The following is a 16,592-nucleotide window of genomic DNA, read 5'->3' on the forward strand; positions in this document are numbered from 1 at the left end:
TGCTTGGCAGGAACTGACTCAACGAGTTGCAATACCCAATTCTGGCCAACTGGCCTGGTGGTGCCCAAGTGCAAGGGGTTGCATCTCTCAGCTATTTTGGTGCTTCGGAGAGTAAGGTATTTGGAGTAAGGCATCAGGAAATTGTTTGTTAGGCAAGTGTTCACATAACAAGTTGACGATTTCTATTGATTCCTATGGGGAGATTTCTAATATATTCCCAGCCACGGAATTTTGAACCTCAAAATGATGGAGAAACCCAGAAAAGCCCTTGAAAAACCCCTGAAACCTTGCAAAAGCCAAGCAAGGAGGGAATAATGTTCTCTTCATAGCTGTCAAGTTTTCCCTTTTCTCACGAGGAAGCCTATTCAGCATAAGGGAATTTCCCTTAAAAAAGGGAGAACTTGACAGCTATGGTTCTTTTATTCATCTGATCTCTCACCCTTCTTCCCTCCTATCATGGTTTTTAGTGAAACAGCTGCTGTGGACCAGCAAAACACAAAAAAGTAAGGCTTGTTTAAAAGGTAAAGGTAACGGGGGCCCTGACCATCAGGTCCAGTCGTGTCCGACTCTGGGGTTGCGGCGCTCATCTCGCTCTACAGGCCGAGGGAGCCGGTGTTTGTCCGCAGACAGCTTCCGGGTCATGTGGCCAGCATGACAAAGCTGCTTCTCGCGAACCAGAACAGCGCACGGAAACGCCGTTTACCTTCCCGCCGGAGCGGTACCTATTTATCTACTTGCACTTTAATGTGCTTTTGAACTGCTAGGTTGGCAGGAGCTGGGACCGAGCAACGGAAGCTCACCCCGTTGCAGGGATTTGAACTGCCGACCTTCTGATCAGCAAACCCTAGACTCTGTGGTTTAACCCACAGCGCCACCTGGGTCCTTAAAGGCTTGTTTAAGGCTGCTTAATTGTTTACAGTAGTGATGTATGGAAGTGAGAGCTGGACCATAAAGAAGGCTGATTGCCAAAGAATTGATGCTTTTGATTTATGGTGCTGGAGGAGACTCTTGAGAGTCCCATGGACTGCAAGAAGATCAAACCTATCCATTCTGAAGGAAATCAGCCCTAAGAGCTCACTGGAAGGACAGATCGTGAAGCTGAGGCTCCAATACTTTGGCCACCTCATGAGAAGAGAAGACTCCCTGGAAAAGACCCTGATGTTGGGAAAGATTGAGGGCACAAGGAGAAGGAGACGACAGAGGATGAGATGGTTGGACAGTGTTCTCGAAGCTACGAACATGAGTTTGACCAAACTGTGGGAGGCAGTGGAAGACAGGAGTGCCTGGTGTGCTATGGTCCATGGGGTCACGAAGAGTTGGACATGACTAAACAACTAAACAACAACAAATTGTTTACAGTACTACATGCAGGTCAGATTGTGAGGCTATCTGAAACTGCAGCATGTATAGTGAGGTCTGGGTACTAATTTCTTGTGTTAGCATAAGTGATTTTTTTGTATAATGAGCATTTGGATAATGAGACCTGTGTGCCCTTTGCTTCAGCACCATCTTCAGTGTTTCTTCAAAGCTCAGGAGAGGAGAGGACACAGAGGCTGCTTTTATTTACACACTACCAATGGTCAAGCACAGATCCTATAACATTAGAGTGCATTCCACATTAGTTCCAGCAGTAAATCCAATGTGTTAGCATGTCAACTTTAGTCCCCACAAGTAGTCTTACTTCAGGGTCACAGCTTGTGAAGTAAGTTTATTTGTCAATAGGGATTACTCCCCAAACCTTCACTGTGAGGAAGAAATGCCAGGACATGACCTTGACACAAAATAAATCCATCACTTCCCTGCAAGTAGTTCCCAATGAGATTTCAGGAACAAATTGAAAATATTCTGCCTTTCTTTCTCAACATCGCAAATGATTCTGTTGAGCTGCAGTATTTTCATAGGTCTGGGTTATGTAAATTCAAAGACTTTTATGTTACTAACGGATTTCTCACAGTTCCTAGTTCAAGCTGTACTGCTCCACACAGGTTTTGCAGAAATGAAGCTTGAAAATGTCGAGGTGTGTGTGTGTGTGTGTGTGTGTGTGTGTGTGTTGGGTGGGGGGCTCCCAGTATGAAATTTACAAAAACCTACTCATTTGCACTGGGTCATCTCACAACACGGGACAGTGTAGAAATAAAACCGTCCAATTTTGGGAGCTTTTTTTGGGCTCATGCTCGCAATGGTCAGAAAGGTAAAGGAAAAGGGACCCCTGACTGTTAGGTCCAGTCGCAGATGACTCTGGGGTTGTGGTGCTCATCTAGCTTTACTGGCCGAGGGAGCCGGCATACAGCTTCCAGGTCATGTGGCCAGCGTGACTAAGCTGCTTCTGGCGAACCAGAGCAGCACACGGAAACGCAGTTTACCTTCCCTCCGGAGCAGTACCTATTTATCTACTTGCACTTTGACGTGCTTTCGAACTGCTAGGTTGGCAGGAGCAGGGACCAAGCAACGGGAGCTCATCCCGTCGCGGGGATTCGAACTGCCAACCTTCTGATCGGCAAGCCCTAGGCTCTGTGGTTTATACCACAGCGCCACCTGCATCTCCATTGTGTTGGCAAATCAGCAGCCACTGGTGAGATGGTTGACTAGGTGGAACTGCAGGCTGTCAAGGCAATGGACTGGAGAAGCTGCACTTATCCACAAATACTGAGAGGCAAGGGATTCCTGAATCATCAGCACCATGTAAGCATGTGGTTGCCAACCAAAAGGGCCTTCCCACCAACCAGGACTGTTAAAGGTAAGAGTATTTTCTAACTCAGTGCTAAACAGTTAAAAGAAAAAGGCAGTGCAGGTACAGCATTAGGTGTACAGTACCGGTAATTAGCTCGGAAACTGAAACGGAAGTGTGGAATACCTGCACAAGAGGAGAGAAGAATGAGGGAATGCAACCATGATCAGAATTTTTAGGAGCAGGCATGCCTTCTTGGCACACGATAACCTACTCCTAATTTCTTGACTTTGACCTAAAAGAACATTTATAAATAAAACACCGTGGCCCAAAAAGGTTGCCAACATCCCCAGCAAGCCAACATAGAAATAGGCTCGTTTTCCGCAGATCTGCAAAACCAGCCAGCACATGTCAGATCCAATATATGCAAAGAGTAACAAAACACATCTGAAACTGTCTGAAAGTCTCCAACTGAATTACTCTTTAAATCTGTTTCCCATTTAAACGATGTCTAATATCTTCATCTTCCTGCTTGGATTAATCTGTCACTTTAGTAATAATAAAGCATCTTATTTCTGCGGAGGGATGTGGAAGGCATCAGGCTCGGTTCAAAAACAAAAACACCAACAGCCACAAACACTCATGCTGATCCCAGAATCCCCAAATAAAAACATGTCAACCAAAAAAATTATCCTCTGAGATATTCATTCAACACACTTTCAATTAATTAGAATGGAACACTGAGTAACTTAATGGAAACTTATTGAACTGTTCCTCATGAAATGAAATTGATTTGGGTTTCACAGTGAAGTCCTGAATGTCACTAAAGTAGATTCACACAATCATTGTAGCATGGTGAGTTTGGCAGTTCTGCAGCACGTTCCAGTAAACAAAATGCTTTACCCTTCTTATTTCATTCATGTGGTAACTTTAATTTCATTTTCCAGTGTTCCTTTCCATTTTTCCTCATTTCCTTCCCCCAAATCCAGGCCTAGGCCAAGTATCAGTTGCCGGGCTGTCTTGCTTTGTTGTGCCTTAACGCAGTAGAGAAAGCCAAAGGATAATTTGTTTACTAGAATTCAGGAGCTTTGGGAGCATATGACTGTAGCAAAATATGGGTAAGATGCCAAGACTATTTCAGCTTAAAAAGTCAAGAGACCCAAACTTGAGAACCTACAGTAGTGCAATTTAGCTCAAATTTTCCAATGTGGAAAATGTACCTGAACTGCTCCTTGTGTTGGGCTCCTTCAAATGCCGCGTTTCTCCAAAAATAAGCCATACTCCAAAAATAAGCCATACCGTGAAAATAAGCCATAGCGATAGGCATACTTAATATTTTTTAAAAAGTCCCCTGAAAATAAGTCACCATGTGTTTTTTTGAGGAAAAATAAATATAAGACGGTGTCTTATTTTTGGAGAAACATGGTAAATAAATAAATAAATAAATAAATAAATAAATAAATAAATAAATTTACAGCTGAGAGAAGCACAGTGAATATTCTGAACTGAAGGTAATTTGATGAGCTATAGAGGAAAATAAAAAAGGAGGTGTCTTTTGTCTGTATTTGGATGTGCCTGTGTCTCTTTAGTTTATGGGACAGATGCAGGGCATGCTGAATATGGCCATCATATACTTCAATTTGGGTATCATTGCAACACTTTCGCAACAACAACAAAAGGACAAAATATCTGCCTTGTTTGTTTGTGCAAATAGAGAAGTAATTTAAACAGAAATGCAATCAGTAGCAGTTGGACTGGCTCTGCTGCCATGCCCTCACTGCACTGCGCTCCCAGGGCCTCATCTCTCACTTTCAGGAACCGGCTGCAACACTCAGTGAGCAATGCCACAATGCCTTTACCACCGCGCCAAGTGCTACTGAATCCTACATAATAAAGTCCCTGTGTCTCTGCGTCCAGATTCCGTGTGTCCCTGGGTTACTGCGCATGTGCCCCAGGGACACAGGGATTGGAGGCAGAGACAACCGCCAACCGCCGCTCCGCCAACCGCTGCTCCAAAGCCCCGTCTCATGCTGGAGGTGCGCTGCGAGGCGGCGGGGGAGAGAAGCGCTCCTTCCCCCCCCCGCCACCTTGCCACGCACCGCCGGCATGGGACAGCCCTTCCTCGGCGAAGGCAAGCAGGCGAGCTGTCTGCCTGCTTGCCGTAGCCAAGGAAGTCGAAGCGGCAGCGGGCAATTCGGCTGGGGGACTGGCTTGGCGGTGGCGGGAAAAAGGGGAGGAATTCCTCCCCTTCTTCCCGCCACCACCAAGCCAGTCCCGGAGCCGAAGTATGGCGCGGCGGGGGTTTTCGCCATTTGCCTCGCCCTGGGGGGAAGGCAAACGGCGAAAAGCCCCCGCTGCGGAGTTGCCGGCTCTGTCGGGTGGGGGGGAGGGAGAAGCAGAAGATCCAATCGGTCTTCGGCTTCTCCCTCCCCCCGCCCAACAGAGCCGGCATTTGACTCTGTCAGGCGGGGGGAGGGAGAAGCAGAGGATCGGATTGCTTCTCCCTCCCCCCACCCGACAGAGCCGGCAACCCCGGGATCTGTGCTTTCTGTCAGCGGTGTGGGGGAGAGGAACGAACGGAGAGAACGGGCTGCTTTCTCTCCGTTATTTCCTCTCCCCTCACCGCCGACAGAAAGGGCTGTCGGCGGCGGGGGGAGAGGAAGGAAGGAGGAGAAAGGGCTGCTTTCTCCTCCTTTGTTCCTGTCCCCCTGCCGCCGACAGCAAGGACAGGTCCCAGGGTTTGGAGAAGCGCTGCGCAAGTGCTTCTCCGAACCCCGGGATGTTCTAGCGCCTGTTATTGAACGGGCTGAAATACACTAGTACAATATATCTCACAAGTCTGTGGGCAAGTCTGTGACCAGGTGGCCTCCGTGCCTGCTCAGTGTGCTGTCTATTGATGGACAACTTCAAAGCTTCTGCTGCTCTCCCTTCTTATTAGTCTTCATGCTTAAAGTGGACCTGAACTGCACAGCCCTTCAAACTAGGGGTGGTGATTCTTTTTGCAACAATTGAGTTTGCATGTGAGCTGAGCCCTGTTTGCTCACTTTGAGTCCATTTGCGAGTTTTGCAACCAGGTTTCATGCACAGGTTAGCAATATTTAGCAGTATGAGTTGCTTTGGTCACAAAAAAATAGTGAGTCAAAGGGCAAATTTATTCAACCAGTCCATTATAATTGCACAACCCATTTCAGTTTCTGATCTGTTATACCGTTGAATATTTATTCCCTTGAACCCTGTTGAATTGAGGTGATAGCAGTAGCCATGAGCAGATGAACCTCATCCCAACTCAGAATCAATTCTTTTGGCTTTTATGCCTGACCTCCCAGGGACAGGATTCTCACAGGAGTAACCAGGTCAGTGGTTATTTACAAGCCTTCATGTCTGTACAGGCCGAGGCTGATGGGAGTTGTAGTCTGGAGGGCATTAGGTTAGTGAAGGCTGTACAGTAGGGTGGATCATAAAAAACTTTTTTTGGAAAATGTTTCCTCCCTTGATCTTATATCAGGCGTATGGTATAAACATAGTCAAATTTCAAATTTGGGACAAATCGGTTAATATTTAGACCCTGCTCTAGTACAATTCATACCTAAGTAATTAAGTAATGTGATGTTTTGACGCAACACATAATATGAGTGGTGTTTTATTGTTTATTGTTTATGTTTACTTGTTTAGTACACCATTTGCTTAATTGTTCAATATTTGTTCAAAACCATTGGTTTTTTATGTTTATTAGTTCACAATTTAACATACTGAGAATAAACGAGTCAAATTCCTGTGTTTTCATCTCTCGTAGTGAGGCAAAATTTTAATCTGTAGGAGCAGGGTCTAAATATTAACCCATTTGTCCCAAATTTGAAATTTTACTATGTTTATACCATACGCCTGATATAAGATCAAGGGAGGAAACATTTTCAAAAAAATAAGTTTTTTATGACCCACCCTACTAAATGGCCTTGGTCCTGTATACCTGAAGGAGCATCTCCGCCCCCCATTGTTAACTCCAGACACTAAGGTCCAGCGCCGAGGGCCTTCTGGCGGTTCCCTCACTTCAAGAAGTGAGGTTACAGGGAATCAGGCAGAGGGACTTCTCGGTAGTGGTCCCCACCCTGTGGAACGCCCTCCCATCAGATGTCAAGTAAATAAACAACTACCTGACTTTTAGAAGACATCTGAAGGCAGCCCTGTTTAGGGAAGTTTTTAATGATTGAAGTTTTATTCTGCTTAATATTTTGTTGGGAGCCGCCTAGAGTGGCTGGGGAAACCCAGCCAGATGGGCGGGCTATAAATAATAAATTAATAATAATAATAATAATAATAATAATAATAATAATAATAATAATTGCTTGACAAAATGTCATCTAGTAATCTCCCAGCAAACAAATCAGGATGAATGCTCAATTAACAGCTCGCCTGGAAGCCTCCTATATTGCCACTTTGAATATCATCTGAAAAACAGACACAGCTTTTCAGACTCTTAATCTTAGGGTCATTGGGCAAAAATAAAAATAAAAATTCATGCATTGCAGGGGGTTGGACTAGATAACCCATGTGGTCCCTTCCAACTCTACAATTTTATTTTTATATTATTCACAGTTTCCAGGTGGATGGTGCAAAATGATGTTATTGCCCCAAGAATAATTATTATTATTATTATTATTATTATTATTATTATTATTATTAATATTAAGGGTTTTCTTGGTTTACAAAGATATATGCAATGCCCCTTCCACATTAAATTCATGAATGGAATGATGTGGTCTGCGATCAATAAAGGGCAGAAGCTAGTTTTACAGTTATTCAGTGTAGAGTAAAATGAAACTGGGACTGGGCCTTTAATACCATAAAAAGTACCACAGGTTTCTCTTCTTCCAGAGTATTTCCACACAGCTAAAGTGTGCTTTTTCAAAGCCTAAACTATGGCCAACTGCACTCAATGTGTATTCAGTTAACTATTGAGGGGGAAACCCACAGTACCCTGTGGTAACATTTCTGTTCCAAAAAAATCTGATCAGTTACATTTTAATAATAATCATTCAGCTCATATACCCTCCCCATGCAGCTTCAACAAAGGTCTCACTCTTCCTGAGCAGCAGCAAGCGAATTACCATTCTCTTCCTTCTGATCCTGATAACTGCCTATCTGCCAGACAATGCAAGCTTTTCATCAAGCAGGGAAGAAAACAAGCAAATTTGCTTTAGGGGATTTTTGAGGGATAGAACATGTTGTAGAGGTTAATTATCTGGTGTGTTGAAAGGGGAGTTACTGAAATTATCAGGTGAGTGATTCCCTCTGCTTGGACAGGGAAGACTTAGGCAGAAGCAATAACAACAAAGAGAGGAAACATGCCAAAGGTGTGTGAAAATAAAATATCCCTAAATATCGCCCTTTGATCTCCGGCACAAATATTTGGTGCAACTGCATTTAAAGTACGGTGGGCCCTAATTCCAGGCGTATTGAGCATGGCCAGGGCCGTCTCAAGGATATCCAGCACCGTGGTTCAAAGATCCCTCCGGTGGGCCCTCCCCCCCCCCGTTTCACCTTTTTACAGCGGGGAAGAGGCGGAGGCTCTGGGGCTTGCCCTCGGCGGCCGGCCGCCTCCTGGCAGCTCTCACACACTGCAAGGGTTTAGTCGTGGTGGGCCTTGGCGCTTCAGCAGCTCTCGCCGCCATGCCCTGAGGGCCCCTTTGCCAAGGGGGGAGATGGGAAAGGCAAGAGGTAGCCCTCCGGGCAGGCAGCGCTCCGATGGGACGGAGGCTCCAGGCACCACTCGGCATGGTAGAGGTGGGCGAGGGTGGCGAGTTGATGTGGGGAGGCGCCGCGTCCGGCCTCCGCCTCTTCCGTGGCGCCCTCCAGCGCCCTCCAGAACTTGGTTCCCCGCACCACTAGCCTCTATGGCTAAGATGCCCCTGAGCATGGCTATAAATCCACCCCTGGGTTTGTGCCTACTGTTGAGGGGTGGGGGAGGCTGCATGCCTGAGCCCCTTTCTAATTCCTGGATCTGGCACAGATTCAATTCCTGGCATAGCTAAACTAGCTTCCTGGTGAGGTAATTGCCCTCCAAGTATTGGCCATGAAGGGGACAAAGGAAGTAGCTCTGTGCCAGACGTCAAATGGGTGCCCTCCCCCCTCCTTCAACTCACTGGTAGTTAGAAAGACAAAGGCCAAAGTTGGGATTTCTGCCTGCAAGCTATAAGTAAGAAGCTGCAGGCTGGGCAGCTGGGAGAAAAAGAGCCTGTGTGCAGCATTAAGATAAATTCAACAGTGTAAAAAAGTTTTGATGGATGTAATAATGGAATACTGAATGGTTTAGGTTTTGTATGCTATGCAAAATGAACCATGGAAAGAGAAGAAGGGAAGTCACTGATATTTTAAGGATGTTTAAATGAGTTTTTTAAATTGTAAAACAAAATTTAATAAAAATCATTAATAATAATAATAATACAGTGGACCCTCCGGATACGAATTAAATTCATTCAGGGAGTCTGCCCGCAACTTGAAAAGTCCATAGCCAGAGGCGCCGCTTCTGCGCATGCAGCAAAACCCAGAAGTATACACTTATGGGTTTGCCGTGTTCGTAACCCAAAAGTTATGTATCCAGAGCGGTACGTAACTAGGGGGTCCACTGTAATAATTATAGAGCCTGATTCCTGTTTGAGTACAAGGCTGTAGCTATGGGAGAAGAAATACCCTCGTGGGGTGTTAATTTTGTGATATAAAGCATATTCATAAAGACGCCGCAGTCTCCTTTATCCCACATTCCAAAGGAAACACGAAACCTGGGTATGTGCCTAGAATCCAGGAATCTCACACTGCTCAGAGATTGGGGTGGTGTACCACAACATTGTGATGACACACTTTTAAAAACAACTCACATCAGACCACAACTTGCAATTGTTTGCATGCCCACACTTCACAGCTGTTAAAGTTAACAACATGAAGCGTTTTAAAAAATTAAAAATGAACCAAAACTAATTTGAATTCATTCATGAAATTTAATTCAGAATAGTTTTAGGCTGTTTTTCTTGGCAGATACCCATACAAATCGACTTACAGTATAAAAGAAAAAAAAGAAAAGAACAAAAACTTAAGTTTAAAGCAACTAAGCAACACCCTTCATAAAATAAACCTCAGCTTTCAATGTGCTACTTACCGTAGATGACGCAATCTCATTGTGGTTCCCCTGCACTGCAAGTGGTTGGGCTAAATGACCCTTTGGGTCCCTTCCAACTCTACAATTCTACGAGTCTACGATTTGTGCCAGGAGGAAGGGCTGCAGTGATTTGTTTCGGGAGGTCTCCTCCCTTCTGCAAGCCACCTGCCAACTCCTGAGACATTCACCCCTTGCTGCTGGAACTCAAATCAGTATGAGCCATGATGTGACCTGGCCTATCAGATGTCCCACTGTGTAAAAATCAAGCAAGCAGAAAGTATCAGCCCAGCTGATTTAATTTTGGAATGGTTCCTGCCTGCTTTCTTTTACTATCCTAATTTCCTATTTTTTTAAAAAAAATCCCTAGATGATGATATGTAATTTCCCATGAGAGTACTCCACCCATTCACTCTCTTGAACAAACCTTAAAAAACGAATTTGTTTCAACCTGCATTTAAGTGCTGCAAAATGTTCGGCTTTAAACTGTTCTGCTTTGCTTTTTGTAAACTGGGCTGATTTTAATTTAAAAAAACAACAACTTGCTGTTGTTAATTGTCATTTGTAAGCTGACCTGGGAGGCTCTTGCCCTAAAACAGATGTGGGCAACCTTTGGCCCACCAGATGTTGCTGAACTACAACTCTTAGCAGCCCCAACAAGCATAGCCAATGGCAAGGGGCAATTGGAAGTTGTAGTTAAACCACATCTAGAGGGCAAAATGTTTTCCAAATCTGCCCTAAAAGGGGTGTATCTGTATGCATATATTTCTATATATACGGTACATACCAATACGTATATAATGTCATTGGAATTCTGAGCTATTGATTTCTCTGACTCTGTTTTTATTCTTGATTCTTTTTTTAAAAAAAGATACTTGCACTGTAGTTTTTATTCTTGGTTTGCGTGATATTGATTTTTTTATACTTATAGGGAGGAATTCAATGTCAAGCTCTTCTTGATTGTTCCATCAGCACACATTTCTGCTTAATAATTTAATAATAATTTTATAATTTGTAGCCCGCCCATCTGACTGGGTTGCCCCAGCCACTAAAAAAAAACCCTACCCTATAAAAGCTGCCAGTAATGGAACAATGCTTCCAGATGGAACAATCCCCCCTCTACTTTCTCCTACATGCTGTTCTGGGGGTTCTCCAGACCCGCCTGGGTGCATTTGGAGGAGACACTAGGTGTGCAAGAGGAGATAAGAAAAGGTGGAAACGCCCCATTACACCAGTGGCAGTCCTTGCACTTGTTGTTTAGTCATTTAGTCGTGTCCGACTCTTCGTGACCCCATGGACCAGAGCACACCAGGCACTCCTGTCTTCCACTGCCTCCTGCAGTTTGGTCAAACTCATTTTGGTAGCTTCAAGAACACTGTCCAACCATCTCGTCCTCTGTCGTCAACTTCTCCTTGTGCCCTCAATCTTTCCCAACATCAGGGTCTTTTCCAGGGAGTCTTCTCTTCTCATGAGGTGGCCAAAGTATTGGAGCCTCGGCTTCACAATCTGTCTTTCCAGTGAGCACTCAGGGCTGATTTCAGGGCTGAATGGATAGGTTTGATCTTCTTGCAGTCCATGGGACTCTCAAGAGTCTCCTCCAGCACCATAATTCAAAATTCAAAATCCTTGCACTAGCTTCTGCCAAAGCACCCGGTTAATTGAATCCTGGCCATAGTTTTAATTTTTTAATTTTTAATTTTTTTTCCTTTTTGTTTTTTATTTTTATTTTTTTGATTTAAAACAAACTTTATTTAGATTTAAATTAAAAATACACTCACAAACATACTGAAACTATAAACATACAGAGCATAATATAGAAATAACAACTTTGAAGAGCAGAAAAAAAGAAGAAATAACGATATGGGGAAAATTTCATACAAAATCATAAATAACTGATGCTCTAAATCATAAATAACTGATATTAACCATAAAACATAGAACATAAATAATAATAATCATAATAATCACAATTAATAACAAATAAACTTATAAGGGAAACAAATAATAGACAAAACCATACCTTCATTCAAACAATCATTCATACCCTTACCGACTGGTCTCTTCCGACTCTATTCTTAACTTCCTTAATTCCCTTTTACCATTTATTCATTTAAAACTAAATTTTCTAAGCCGCTTTGGGTAAGCTTTGCCCAGGAAAGCAAGAAAGGCATATTTTAGAATAAAATGCAGATAGAAGCTTAAGTACCTTAAACAAAAACAATAAACAACAAACAATGAATAGTATTTCAGTGCCACAAGCATAACAACAACAGTTTATTATTTATACCCCGCCCATCTGGCTGGGTTTCCCCAGCCACTCTGGGTGGCTTCCAACAAAATATTGGAAATACAATAAAACACCAGACATTAAAATCTTCCCTAAACATACACATTCTTTCCCTATACCCTAGTGCTGTGGCCCTGTTCTGTTTCCAAAGGAAAGAGGAATTAGAACTGGGGGAGGCTTCTGGAAGAAGCTGTTGTCTACAACCGATTTCTATTTTATGAAGCATTTTTTAATTTTCAAACTGCTCTGCGGTAATTTACGGTGCTTGCCCTTCCACCCTCATTCTACCCGGCATTCTTTCCAAGAACACTGAGAGCAGAGGTGGCAATGCTTTTCGGTTGTGGAATTCGAAAGTCGGCGGCAGGGTAGCAGCGCCACCTCATACGTTATGGTGATGTGATGCAATCTTTGGAGGCTGTTTTTGCTGCACCCCAGAAACCTACAAATTTGTCTAGGCCAAATGTGTGTGTAAAAGGGGAGGGCGGGTGCCAGATATTTTTTTTTAGTGTAATTTGACTCTGAACAGGCTACCTGCAGCAGCTCAAAAGGCACCTGCGCTCCTCCTGAACATTGCCCACTTCTCCTTTTTCACTTGTTACGCTGCACCATTGGAGACCAGCCGGCCATAATTTGTAATTAGGGAGGATAGACCAGAAGATTGGAGTAGTAGGGCCCACAGCTGTCTTTTTTCATTGATTTTGACTGAGATTATGTGATGGCCAAGCAGCCACTGTGCTGTGTCGATTTCTCCCACAACCATCTTCCTGACTTGGAATGGGAAGTGCCAGTCATTTTAAGATTGAATTGGGAATTCCCAGATGTGTGCTATTGTGCAATTCCTGGTGGGCACTTAAAAAAAAAAAAGATGTATGCACTGCTCAGCTGATTCCTGAGAGCATGCCCTCTTTGTGCAAAATTAACGTGTTCAAATCAACAAACCAGAATTCCGGGACAATGACAGAAGTGACCATCTACAGATATGAATAAGAACAAGCAGATTTGATACTGAATTGCAAATTTGCATCTGGGTGGCCCAATGAGGGCTAATTCAAATAGGGGAAAAAACATGGATTTCATGAAGCGAGATCCAGCTGAAATGTGCCCAAGCCCTTAGTTGGCCTATGTTGGGAGGGAGTGGGTTTCCCCCAGTGTATGGCTAACTTTCTTAGGAGTAGGGGAAACTGCCAAGTTCACTACCTACTGACAGTCAAGCCTCAGCCTAGCATTCACTCTTTACTTCTCCTTAGCAGCACAGAGATTGCAATTTTCACACATTTTAAACTCTAGAGATGAGACTGAGGTAGTCAGATAATGTTTGAAGGGAAATGCTATCAGCACTCGAAATCCCCTGAGAAGATGAAAATTAGGAGGGATGCATCTAATTCTGTGCAGTCAGACACACTTGTGGATGAGTATGGGAAGAGAGGGATTTCATGACATTATGTCTAGTTATTCCAATCAAATATATGGGATTCTGAAAGCAGGGGAAGTAAACCAGTGGCCCCTCTAGATGTTGTTGGACTAACCATTATCCATGTTAGGTAGGGCGGATGAAGTCCAACAGCATTTAAGAGGGGCACAGTTTTCCCCAAACCTTTTTTAAAGCAACAGGCTGCTTGTGTGCAGGCCTGCATTACAAATTCTCCCCAGAGACAAGTGCCCCCTAGCAATGATGCTGTCTTGAGATCTTCCTAGGAGAACAAGTTCCACAACCTCAGTGCCACTACTGAATAGGTCATGTATACCATGGGATGATCAGTCAACATGCTTAAATCTAATTCATGCATGAAGGGGTTAATACCATAGAATAGGCTGTCCTGTCAGGCTTAGCTACGGTATGTCCACTTCCCTTCGCCTTGGGGGGAATTAGGTAATCAAGGCTTTGTTCCTTTTAGTATACTTGAGAAGGCAGTGAGTGAAAAGGTTTGAGCTGGTTGCTCTAGCTCAGATGCATAACTCTTACAAGCCACTCTCGAGTTCCTATACCAATAATTTAGGAACTTTCACTACTTGGTTAACAAAACCAATAGCATATATTTCCACACTTTACTGCATGTTTTGTGAAATCATCATCATTTAATTTGTATACTGCCCTTCATCGGGGCAGTTCCCAAGATAAAAAAACACACAATATAGAATAAAAACAAAAGCAAAACAAAATAGCCCCCCTCCCCCTTCTCTGCCGGGATTCTCTCATCGAAGAGTACTTGCCCCAAACTTTGATCTTGGCATCAATGAATTGTTCTATCTATATACCTATTTTTTCATTAAACCACAAATACTCACCAAATGGTACACTTATTTTATTTGCTTAATTCATAGATTTACAGCCCATCCCTCACTAGTGCTACTACCAGGGTAAGGTACAACATAAAATAAATTATAAAAAGCATTTGTTTTTTTTTAAAAAAAATCTTTAAAAACTGACAAAGGTAACTGAAAACAGTCAAACTTAGCAGAATGTTTTTTATTTTACTTTACTTTTATTTTATTTTACTGTATTAAGCTTGAATAAACAGGAGTTTTTATTCGAACCTGGCACCAAAATGGCAACAATGCTAACATCTGACTCTCTTGTAATGGCAAGGTCCATTACACTCATAGAGTGTAATGGCGTTTGCGGACAGGCCTGAGAGAAATCTGGGAGGGGGTGGGCTAAATGTGAGGCTGAGTCACGGGGCGTGCCTTGAGTAGGATTGACAGGCACATCTAATTTAATGATTGCGTTGCTTTCGCTTCTTCCCAGTCTGTTGGAAGGCTTCCGAATCCCCGCCCACCCGCCGCTGATTTTAGGCTTAGTCGACACTGCTTGCCCGACTAGCGGGGGTCGCCTGTATTCAGGGGTCCAGTAGGAATTTTTCCACTTGGCTGATTGGCTGTTGCCATTTGGTTTTCGCCTACTGTCAAGCAATCTGTCACAACTTGTTAGGTTGGCCGTTAGGCTTTGGTTAAATGGTATTGGAGGGGCATGGCTTAAATGCCTACCCCCCCCCCAATTATTTGCTCCTCATAGAAGTATTCCGTTAAAGGAATCCTGGGGCTCAGGGACTCTAGTCCATCATCCGGCCTTAAGCAAGGATGGTGTGTCCATTACAGAGCCGAGCCTTGGGGAACACTCCTTGGGGGAAGGAGAGTATAGTGAAACCGTACCTCCAATCCCTTGGGGTGTTTACTTGACTTACCAACAACTAGGTAAGTCGGAGCTGGTCCTGACCCAAATGGTCAGATGGAATTGGTCCTGCTCAACTGGGCAGATGGTATGGTCCTGACCCAATGGTCAGATGGAAATGGTCCTGTCCCTTAGGGTGGACAGAAGGATTAACCAAAGCCTAAGCCAACACTCAGAATTACAGGTAAATTGTATTTTAAATAAAGTTGTGGCCAAAAATAATGCCCAAAAACCAAACCATAATTATTGTGTCTGTTGTGAGTTATTGGGATTTCTTGGGGCCTTGTTACGCAAACAAGGCATTCCACATATTGGGTGTCACCACACAAAAATTCATTCATTCATTTGTTTACAGATATTTGTTTTATATAATGTATTTATAAACTGCCTTTAAAGCAGACCTCAAAAACTGATTTACAAACGAATGCTACAACTATATGTCTCAATAAGAAAACCATTACTTTAAAACGGAAAAGGCAACTGTTTGTTTAGAAGAAGCTGTATATGGGTCTTAGGACAAGATGGTTCTTCAGAGGCCCCTGTACCAGAGGACTACCTAAATTGATATTTTTAACCTCACTTCCTTACAAAACAGCTGTGAGTCAGTAGTGTAATAGCGTTATCGTATTTACATACTGTGCACTGACAGAACAGAAGGACATAGTTCAAGTAAGAAAGGCAGACTGTTAAAGTGGAATTTCTCTCTCTCAGTAAGTCAGCTGGTTACACTCACAATCAACTATTTCTGTATTTTTACTGACCGTGCTTTAATGAATTGTCACAGATTTCAGTTTGAAGAAGTCAGTCTTTTGAGTTCACAATTGTTTACACTATGCGCTCCCTGCGTGAGTTAAACTCTAAGTATGTAACAAGAGGATTCTATATCAAGAACTATAAAAGCAACTTTCAAATATGAAGCACTTGTATGCTCAGCTTTTGATGCTTACAAAGTTGTGCAGGTATCTCACGAACATGGGATGTTGTGCCTCTGACTAAAATGCCTTCCCAGTGTATCTCTCCTTACCTCCTTCTGTTGCTCTCTTCAGTCTTCAAGAAGTTTCAACCACCTCTAGAACTCAACCGGCTGACTGCGCAAGAGATGATACCTGCAGAGAAATAACTGGGATTTAAAGGCACCCTCAGAGGACTTGGGACCATAAAAGATTAAGCCAAAACGATCTTAATATGCCCCTTCACTCTTACACCTAGATTTTCTGGGTATAAAAGAACAGACACCAGGGTAATAACAAATATTTTACAGTTAAAACATTTTGTTGTGAGTTGGGCGGTGGGGTAGGCTTTATACCTCACCCCTTTTCTA

This window comes from Zootoca vivipara, chromosome 1 (assembly GCF_963506605.1).
Source record: "Zootoca vivipara chromosome 1, rZooViv1.1, whole genome shotgun sequence".
NCBI lineage: Eukaryota > Metazoa > Chordata > Lepidosauria > Squamata > Lacertidae > Zootoca > Zootoca vivipara.